We start from the raw sequence: 9,752 nt of genomic DNA, 5'->3' as shown, positions 1-9,752 counted from the left end.
GTGGTTTCCGGTAGCGCTGCTGCAGACCTCTGGGGGTGATGAGATGGCAGCTGGGATGTTTCTGCTCCCCACAGGCGGAGCGGACGCCCGGGGCAGAGTTGATGGAAGGGATGCAGGTGAGAGATGGCCAGGTCAGGGGGAATGACGGACACGCACACAGGGGGTTCGCTTCAGTACCTTTACTGGTGTAACGGCAGGTATAGTCCAGGGTACTTGCTAGGAAGGGTGCACTTCAGGACTTCTCCCCAGTGAGCGGTTATAAGGCCTCCTGATCCGTGTCTCCCTCTCTCTAAGCTTCTAGCCAGCCTGGAACTTGGCCTAGCTTCTGTGTTGTGTTGCTCTCTCACCTGACAGCTTGGTAGTAGGACCTTTCTTTGGCAACCACTATCCCTGGACACCGGGGCCTTCGTGGTTCCTAGTCCTGTTATTGCTGGCGGATTCAGGATGACCAGGGGTCTGGAAGCCTCCTGGTATACCGGTAGTCCCTACTGGGTATAGAGGACCCTGTAGGCGCGGACCCGGTGTCCGGTTTGTGTCTTGGGGTGAGCCTATGATGCTCGTCTGCCCTCTCAACTCCTCTCTCCTCTCCTCTTTGCCTCTGGCCACACTCGGGGCCCTCAATACAGCAGCAGACGTGCTGCGTCTTCACTGCTCTCTGCGTCAGTACGCTCTCCTCTGACTCAGACTGAACAGCCTGACTCCACCCTCCATATATATATCCCTAACAGGCTCCCTCTGGTGGTATGAGGTGGAAGGGTGGAGGTGTTTGTTTGTAATGAGGGCCTCTTGTGGAGAAGTCCATCCATGCACCCTTTTGAGTCCTGTGGTACCTGTAGTATAGCAGGGTGCCACATCCCCCCCTAGTACAATTCAGTACTCCTGGACTGAAGCATTTTAAAACAGGTAACAACAATAACAATAATAATTACAATAACAATAATAATGTTACAATAAGTCCCGTCACCAGGTGTCCATTCCACAAAATGAGTAACATGAGGGCCCCCCCCTGAAAACACTCAACGTATGCCCTGGGCGTGGCTACAGGGCATAAGTGATCCAGGTGTTGGACCACGTCTTCGGCCACGCCAAACGGGTTTTTGTTCAGTGGTCTAATAAGGGGGCACTTTTGATGAGTGCAACTATTTACAAGGACAGTTTTTGGCTGCTCACAGTCCTCAGCCTGCAGTCTTTGTACCCTTACGGGTAACTAAATGAACACATATTATTGACAGTTTACACAATAAAAAATAGGCCAAACCCAACTGGGTAACTATTTATACTTTAGGCATTTTGTATTTTAATCCCTAAACCTGTCAGGGATTTGGCCTTGTGTGCTGCGTGTGGACCTTCGTAGCACTGGGGTGTTACTGGTGTCTGTGCATGCACTCTCTGTTAACCTATCATGTGTACGTGCTGGTAGATTATAAAACTGCCTCAATCTCTCTATGGGACTGGCAAGTACACTGATTACTGGGCCTTCAGGCTCCACCTCAACGGGTGATCCTCCTCTTACTGGGAACTCTTCCTGTTCCTGAGCGGGTTCTTCTAGGGCTCTCACAGGTTCTGCTTGTGATTGATAGAAGTGTATTACTGGTATAATAACTGCTCCATCAAGTTGAGGCCAGTCCGCAGGGAAATCTCCTAGAACTGTGTGAAGCACATCTTCCTTGGGTTCTTCCGGTGCTATAGGAGGTACTTCTTCCTCTGTTGTCTTCAGTAGACCTGGGCACACTTTCAAATCGTCTCTTGAGACTGTTGCGGTTGTTTTACCTCCATCTTTGCTGATCGGGCAGGTTTTACTGTTGTCAAATCTGGACTTTAACACGGTGTAGGGCTCTCTTTCCCACTGGTCATCGAGCTTGTGACCTCTTCTTTTCCGCTTTAGCACTATTTCTCCAGGTGCCAAGGGTTTTGCTGGTGCATGTTTGTTATACTGCTCTTCCTATCTTTCCCTCACCTTGTTTAGACTGTCTTCGACACAGGCCTGTAGTTTCCTGTACTGCTCTTGCCGACTCGTGTCCCAATCTTCAGTGGACGTATCTGCAGCAGGTTCTACCACTCCGAGCTCCAGGTCCATGGGCAATTTTCCATGTCTTGCTCTCATGAGGTACGCTGGGGTACAATTAGTAGAACTCACGGGTATGTGGTTATACAGGTCCACGAGGTCAGGTAGCTTTTCTGGCCACTGGTTCCTCTCTTCCAAAGGTAGAGTTTTCAACAGATCTATGATGATGTTATTCATTTTCTTGCACATACAGTTGGTTTGCGGATGATATGGCGTAGTCCGGATCTTCTTGCATCCATACAGGTGACAGAATTCCTTGAATAGCTCAGCTTCAAAAGCAGGGCCTTGATCTGTTCGCACCTTGTCCGGATACCCATGGGGTCTGCAGAAGTAGGCTTGAAATGTTCTTGCTGCAGTTTCTGCTGTCAGATCCTTGACAGGGGCTACCACCAGGAACTGGGAATAGTGATACACCATGGTCAGGGCATAGGAGTAGCCTGATCTGCTGGGCGACAGTTTGACGTGATCCAGAGCGACAATCTCCAGGGGTTGGGTTGTTTTGATGGACTGCAAGGGTGCTTTCTGGCTGCCGTAGTCTTTCCTTCTGAGGCTACAGGGCCCACAATTCCGGCACCACCTTTCTATGGAACTCCGCATCCCAACCCAATAGAATCGGTCCTTCAGCAGGGTTTCCAGCTTCTTCCAGCCAAAGTGACCTGCTTGATCGTGGTAGGCCTCAAACACCATCTGGATATCTGTCCTGGGTACAACAATCTGCCACACCATTTCATGGGTCTTGGGGTTGACATACCTTCTGCACAGCTTCTCTCTGTAGATGAACAGCCGGCTTCTCTCATTCCACAGGTGTTTGGCTTGTGGGGGAGCATTCTTCTCCAGGTGAGAACCTTCTTGGGTTTTCAGTCTTTTGATGAGGCTGACAACTGGGTCACTGTCCTGGGTCTCCTTCCAGCTGTGATGAGGTAGAGGGTTTGGCATTCTACCATGACATCTTCTGGAGGCGTGCTGTTCATGGACCATTCCATTTCTGTGGAAAGCAGGCAGTTCAATTTCTTCGAGATCATCCACTTCATCCTCAGTGTCCGACTGGTGGGGCATTCTTGACAAGGCATCAGCATTGGTATTCTTGTGACCTGCCCGGTACTTGATTGTGAACTAATAATTCGACAGTCTGGCCACCCACCACTGTTCCATTGCTCCCAACCTGGCTGTCTCCAGGTGTGTCAAAGGATTATTGTCAGTAAAGGCTGTGAATTTAGTTGAGGCTAGGTAATGCTTGAATCTTTCAGTGATAGCCCAGACCAAGGCCAGGAACTCCAGCTTGAAGGAACTGTAATTCTCCGGGTTCCTTTCAGTAGGGGGAACCTTCTGACTGGCATAAGCAATTACCTTCTCTCTGCCGTTTTGCTTCTGGGATAACACAGCTCCCAGTCCCTCGTTGCTGGCGTCGGTATACAACAGGAAAGGCTGGCTGTAGTCAGGGTAAGCCAGGATTTCTTCACCGGTTAGGACTTCCTTCATTGATGCAAAGGACTCAGTCTGCTCTTTGCCCCACTGGAATGGGGGACTTTTTCCTCTTTTTGACTGTCCTACCAGGAGATCTTGTAGAGGTGCTAGCTTTTAGGTATAGTCCTTTATGAACCTCCTGTAGTACCCAACCAGTCCCAGGAATTGCCGTACTTCTTTGATGCTTCTCGGTTCAGGCCACTTCTGGATGGCAGTGACCTTCTCTGGGTCTGTTGCTACTCCCTCTGAGCTGACTACGTGTCCCAGGTACTGAACCTTCTGCTTGAGTAAGTGGCATTTAGAAGGTTTTAGTTTCAACCCATACCGGGACAATGCTTCAAATACCTCCTCCAGGTGCTTCAGATGGTCTTCATACGTCCTCGAGTACACGATAACGTCATCCAGGTACAGTAGCACTGTCTCAAAGTTCCGGTGTCCTAAGCAACACTCCATCCGCCTCTGGAATGTTCCGGGGGCGTTGCAGAGCCCAAACGGCATACTGTTGAACTCGCATAATCCCATCGGGGTGGTGAAGGCTGTCTTCTCCCGGTCTTCCTCAGCAACAGAGACTTGCCAGTACCCGCTAGTGAGATCCAATGTAGAGAAGTAATTGGCAGATTTTAGTCCAGCCAGGGATTCCTCTATATGGGCAAAGGGTATGCATCTTTATGTGTTATTCGATTAATTTGTCTATAATCTATGTAATGCACACGCCCGGGCTGAGTGGCGTGTGCGTGTATATGTAGTGATTCCACTGGACCGTGCCGGAGAGTGAATGCCTGGAGGGGCGTAACTAAGTATCCACCCGATCCGACCAGGGTCGCACGACGGCATACGACGCCAGTGCACCAAGGAGGAACCGAGCAGAGGGACCAGGTGCTGCTCCAGGACAAACCCCGGACACAGCTGTTGACCCACACAGGGGAATACAGGAACAGGCAGGTTAGGCTGGCACACAGACTGCTGGGTATAGGCAGACACGGCTGGTATGCAGACTGGCGGATGCTGGTAAGCACGACTGGTATGCAGGCAGGGAGGTACTGGCAGGTACGAAAGGTTGGAGCACCGAGTGGATAGGACCCAGTACAGACTGGGACTCAGGAACAGAACCGCAGATGCGGTGGACAAACACAGCAGAGTGAGGCCGCCCAGAGCAGCGAACAAGAGAAGAGCAGGACAAGGCCGCCTGGAGCGGTGAGCGAGAGAAGCAGAGCGAGACTGCTGGAGCAACGAGCAAAGGGTCAGAACAGAGCAAGACTGCCGGAGCAGCGAGCAAAGGGTCAGAGCAGAGCGAGACTGCCGGAGCAGCGAGCAAAGGGTCAGAGCAGAGCGAGACTGCCGGAGCAGCGAGCAAAGGGTCAGAGCAGAGCGAGACTGCCGGAGCAGCGAGCAAAGGGTCAGAGCAGAGCGAGACTGCCGGAGCAGCGAGCAAAGGGTCAGAGCAGAGCGAGACTGCCGGAGCAGCGAGCAAAGGGTCAGAGCAGAGCGAGACTGCCGGAGCAGCGAGCAAAGGGTCAGAGCAGAGCGAGACTGCCGGAGCAGCGAGCAAAGGGTCAGAGCAGAGCGAGACTTCCAGAGCAGCGAGCAAAGGGTCAGAGCAGAGCGATACTGCCAGAGCAGCGAGCAAAGGGTCAGAGCAGAGCGAGACTGCCGGAGCAGCGAGCACAGGGTCAGAGCAGAGCGGACAGGGCTCTGTTCACACGGAACAGACTGGAAGGGAGAGGCAGAACCAGGTACACACAAGATACTTGCAATGAAGTAGCGAGTGGACTCTAAACTCACAAACGGGAGTACAGGGACAACGAGTAGGAGTTAGGTACGGGATTAGATTCTGCAGGAAAAGGGAAGGTACGGACATAGAGAAAAACAGGTAACAGGCTAGGAGAGTATTCAGACAAGAACAGACACAGCAGCAAGATACAGGAGCGGTTCTAGGTATGCGGCCCCTAGAAGGCGGAAAGAACAGGCTAGGAGCGTGTTCACACTGGCCTGGAAATACAGCCTCCAGGATAGGCAGAAGACAACAGGCAAGAAGATAGTTCAGACAGGACACAGTTCAGACACGGGAACTGATACCGCAAGGCAGGAAACATAGACAGGACCTGGCACATCAGTGACAAGAAGCCAACTGACAGAACACAATGCTCAGGCAAGGATTCCAGGAAAGAGCTGGGTTAAATACCAGGTGACAGACAGCAATAGGCTGAGGATGCACAAGGGGTGTGCCTGCAGCAGCTACAAGAAGCAGGAAGTGATCGGGCGCCGCCCATAAGCAGAAGAAACAGAGGCAAGCAGACAGCATGGAGGAAAGCCCGAGTGATAGTCTGGACTGGAAATCAAGTGCGCGCTCTTGCACAGTGGGAGATGGACCACTATGCAAGGACGCCACCAGGTATGTTACAATCTACACACATCCTCATGCTACCGTCCTTCTTTCTGACCAGGACCAGGGGAGCTGCCCAGGGGCTACAGCTATCCCTTACTACCCCTGCCTTTTTCATGTCATGCAACATTTCCTTGGCTTTTTGGTAATGTGCTGGTGGTATGGGTCTGTAACGCTCCTTAATGGGTGGATGGTTATCGGTGGGTATGTGGTGTTGTACCCCTTTAACCCTTCCAAAATCAAGTGGGTATTTACTAAACACTTGTTCATATTCCTGAACCACTCTGTAAACACTGTGTTTCTGATAGACAGGAGTGGCGTCAGTCCCAACATGCAGCTGTTGACACCAATCCTCCAGCTGAGCTTCGGAGTCATTGTCCTCCACTGTGTCTGGTGGGGTCAAGGATTCCACTGTGTGTATGGCATCATCATTCACAGTATACAGTCGGGCAACAGTGGCGTATCTTGGCAATTTAACTTCCTCCTCCCCACAATTTAGGAGACGTACAGGTACCCTTCCATTACGTACATCAACCACCCCTCTAGCAGTTAGGAGTGTAGGTCTGTGTTCTGAACTGACGGGCTCCACTACCGCCTGGTAGTTCTGTCCCTTGAGACCTATTGCTGCCCTACACCAAACCAGCATTTCTCTCATTGGGGGAATCACAATGGGTATTCGGTCTGTCACCCGTACATTACCAATCTGTTAGCTTTACCGGTTGCTGGTACAGGAGGGCTCGAATTTCTTTCTGGAGCACCTTCCTCTGCCCTGGTTTGGCAGTGTCAGCAATCTGTTGGAGTAAAAACAACACTTCTCCCAAACAGTTACCAACAATATTTGTACCAAGTATCATATACGGATTGGTATCATCACCAGGGTTAGATTCTATGACAATTAGCCCTTGGTCTTTTAGTTCCACTCTCCCCACCTTCACTGTCACGTCCTTAACCCCTACTAGGTTAAGAGAAAGGCCGTTAGAGGCATACACAGAGAGGTTCGGGGCTGGCGGGTGGAGTTCATCTATGGACCAGTACCTTTTGTAGAGGACATCAGGTATGATGGTTACCTGTGAGCCGGTGTACAGTAATGCTGGTGTTGCTATGCCATCCAGCAAGATGGACAGGAAAGGCCTTCCTCCTACAAACCTGTCGTACCAGCTTGATGGGCCTGATTGATCTACTCCTGGGTGTCGGCTCTTGGCCCCAGGGTTTGCCCGTTTAAAGGACAGTTCCGCGTGGTGTGGCCTGCCTTGTGGCAACGGTAGTAGATGAAGTCTCCTGGAGGGCGACGTTGGTCGTTGGTCCTCCCACGGGGTGGCGTTGTCCTCCTACGGGGTGGCGTTGTCCTCCTTCTTCTCCTCATCCAGGGGACATCTTCAGGACTGTCGGTGAGTAGGATCCTTCCTTCCGGCTCGGGCTCCGTCTGTAGCTGCAGGGTGCTCAGGACAGTGGCCAGGGTTTTACTTAGCTGACGCACTTCAGAGCGCAGGCTGTTCAGCTCGCTAGGGGGCACTGTTTGCATTTTTGTTTCAGCCGTTAATGAAGGAGCAGTGGGTGCTGCGGGCACTGGGGTGGCCCCACCCTGGTAACGCTGGATAGCCGTATCTGATGGTTCCAGGGGCTGCTGACCCTTAATAGCCATGTCCTTCAGGGAGTCAAAGGGGGCATTTGGATGATCTAGGGCCCACCACCATACAGTTCTGCTCTCCTCCTGGAACCTCAACCCCCGGATGAACTGTTCTGTCAGCATTTTGTTCTCATCTTGTATGCTGGCTGGACTAACCTGTTTCAGGGCCCGCTGTGCCTCTTGTAGACGCCAGGCATAGTCCCGGATACTGTCCTCAGGTTTCTGGGTACAGTGGTAGAACCTAATCCGGAGATCTGTCTAAGTGCGGTTTTCAAAGACAGTTTGCAGTCTCTTAAAGATAATGGCTACTGATTCCTGGTCTGCTGCTGGCCAGGTTTCAACTTCCCGCTCTGCGGCACCAGTCAATTGTCCCAGCACAACAGCTATGTTTACCAGTCATTGAATACATGTCCAATACACCGCATAACTTTCTCTTGAATCCAGACAGGGTGTCTGGTTTGCCATCTTACTGGGGAAGCCATTTTTCTCCGGGGATGTACGGTAGGGCCATGGGCATGACTGGAATCGCGACCCCTGCTGGTGGGGTGGCTGCTCCGGCCTGATCAGCGCCGGGCGCAATTTGAGCATCAGGAGCGTTAACCGGTGCTCCGGCGTTTTGATGGTCATCGGCCATGGTTGCGCCCCCCTAGTGAACCGTAGCCTACCTCCTTTACTTTTTCAGGTAGGCTGCAGCTCCGCAGACAACGGTCTCCTTCCAGGACCTGACGCTTCCTGGTGCTGCGTCAGAGCGTGAGGCGGGGCTTGAGTTTCGCACGCTTCCAGCAGTCACGCCACTCTGGTTCCCGCGGTTACGCCCCTCTTCTTCCCGTGCGGCGATGCGGTAATGGCGGCGATGTTCACCACAGTTTAAACACAGTTCAATTACGGCACACAGTACCCGGTGGCTACGGGCACGAAATCCTGTTCGTGACGCCAGGAAGAGAGATTTGTCACCCAGGGGGATATAGGGGACTCGGTACCCGGGCCTTTTACCTTGCGTAGGATGTCAAGGCAGTCAGCTCCCGGGCCCGTATTCTGGGGTCTCTCTTGAAAAAGGGGGTTTATAGTGTATGGTTTGTTTCGTGACGCCACCTGTGGTTTCCGGTAATGCTGCTGCAGATCTCCGGGGGTGATGAGATGGCAGCTGGGATGTTTCTGCTCCCCACTGGCGGAGCGGACCCCCGAGGCATAGTTGATGGAAGGGATGTGTTACGGATCCGGGAGGTGGAACCTCTGTGCTGCGGTGCAAGGAGGGACCCAAAGGGGTGTAACTAGGTATCAACTCAGAGCGACCAAGGTTGTACGGCGGCCCAATCGACTCCGTGACCAGGGAGGGTCCGAGGGACCAGGTGCTACTCTGGGGGCGACCTTGTAAGGGAGCAGGTGACTCCTACGGTACAGATAGCAGGGACTGACCGATATTGCAGATGGGCACAGCAGGCAGGCTGACGAGTGATCCGGGTAGATGGACTGGTAGACATGGCAGGCGACAGGCGGGAGCCTCTAGGTAGGCTGTCAGGTGGTCACGGCAGGTGACAGGCAGGAGCCTCTAGGTAGGCTGTCAGGTGGTCATGGCAGGTGACAGGCAAAAGCCTCTAGGTCGGCTGTCAGGTGGTCACGGCAAGTGACGGGCAGGAGCCTCTAGGTAGGCTGTCAGGTGGTCACGGCAAGTGACGGGCAGGATTCTCTAGGTAGGCTGTCAGGTGGTCACGGCAAGTGACGGGCAGGAGCCTCTAGGTAGGCTGTCAGGTGGTCACGGCAAGTGACGGGCAGGAGCCCCCAGGTAAGGAGGCGGGCAGAGCCCACAGACAGACCGGCGGACCGAACGGAAGACAGACTGCCGGGACGGAGAGCAGCCAGGCCGGCGGACCGGACCGGCAGCCAGGCCGGCGGGCAGGACCAGCAGCCAGGCCAGTAGCGAGACCCGAGGGCCGAAGCAGAGGCAAGCACACCATGCAACAACTATTGCTTGGGCACCCCCACCCCAGAGGAGGCGCCCCACATACGGGAGGACCTCCGGCAACCGGCCGGAGACTCCCTGGGACGGCGCGCCCCAAGAACAGCGCCCGGGAAGCTGCGCGCACCGGCAGCAGCAGGAAGAGGAGCGCCGGAGGACGCCGGGCGGGGAGCGCGGCGGCGAGAGGGACGGCGTCTCTGCCTGGCAGGGGGCAGAGACGCCGATGCCACAGTACCCCCCCCTTTACGCCCCCTCT

The sequence above is a fragment of the Phyllobates terribilis genome, unplaced genomic scaffold (genome assembly GCF_046119375.1).
Source record: "Phyllobates terribilis strain yellow unplaced genomic scaffold, ASM4611937v1 Scaffold_1__5_contigs__length_1240528914, whole genome shotgun sequence".
In the NCBI taxonomy this organism is placed as follows: domain Eukaryota; kingdom Metazoa; phylum Chordata; class Amphibia; order Anura; family Dendrobatidae; genus Phyllobates; species Phyllobates terribilis.
The sequence above is the reverse complement of the archived record's forward strand: the minus strand, read 5'-3'. Positions refer to the sequence as shown.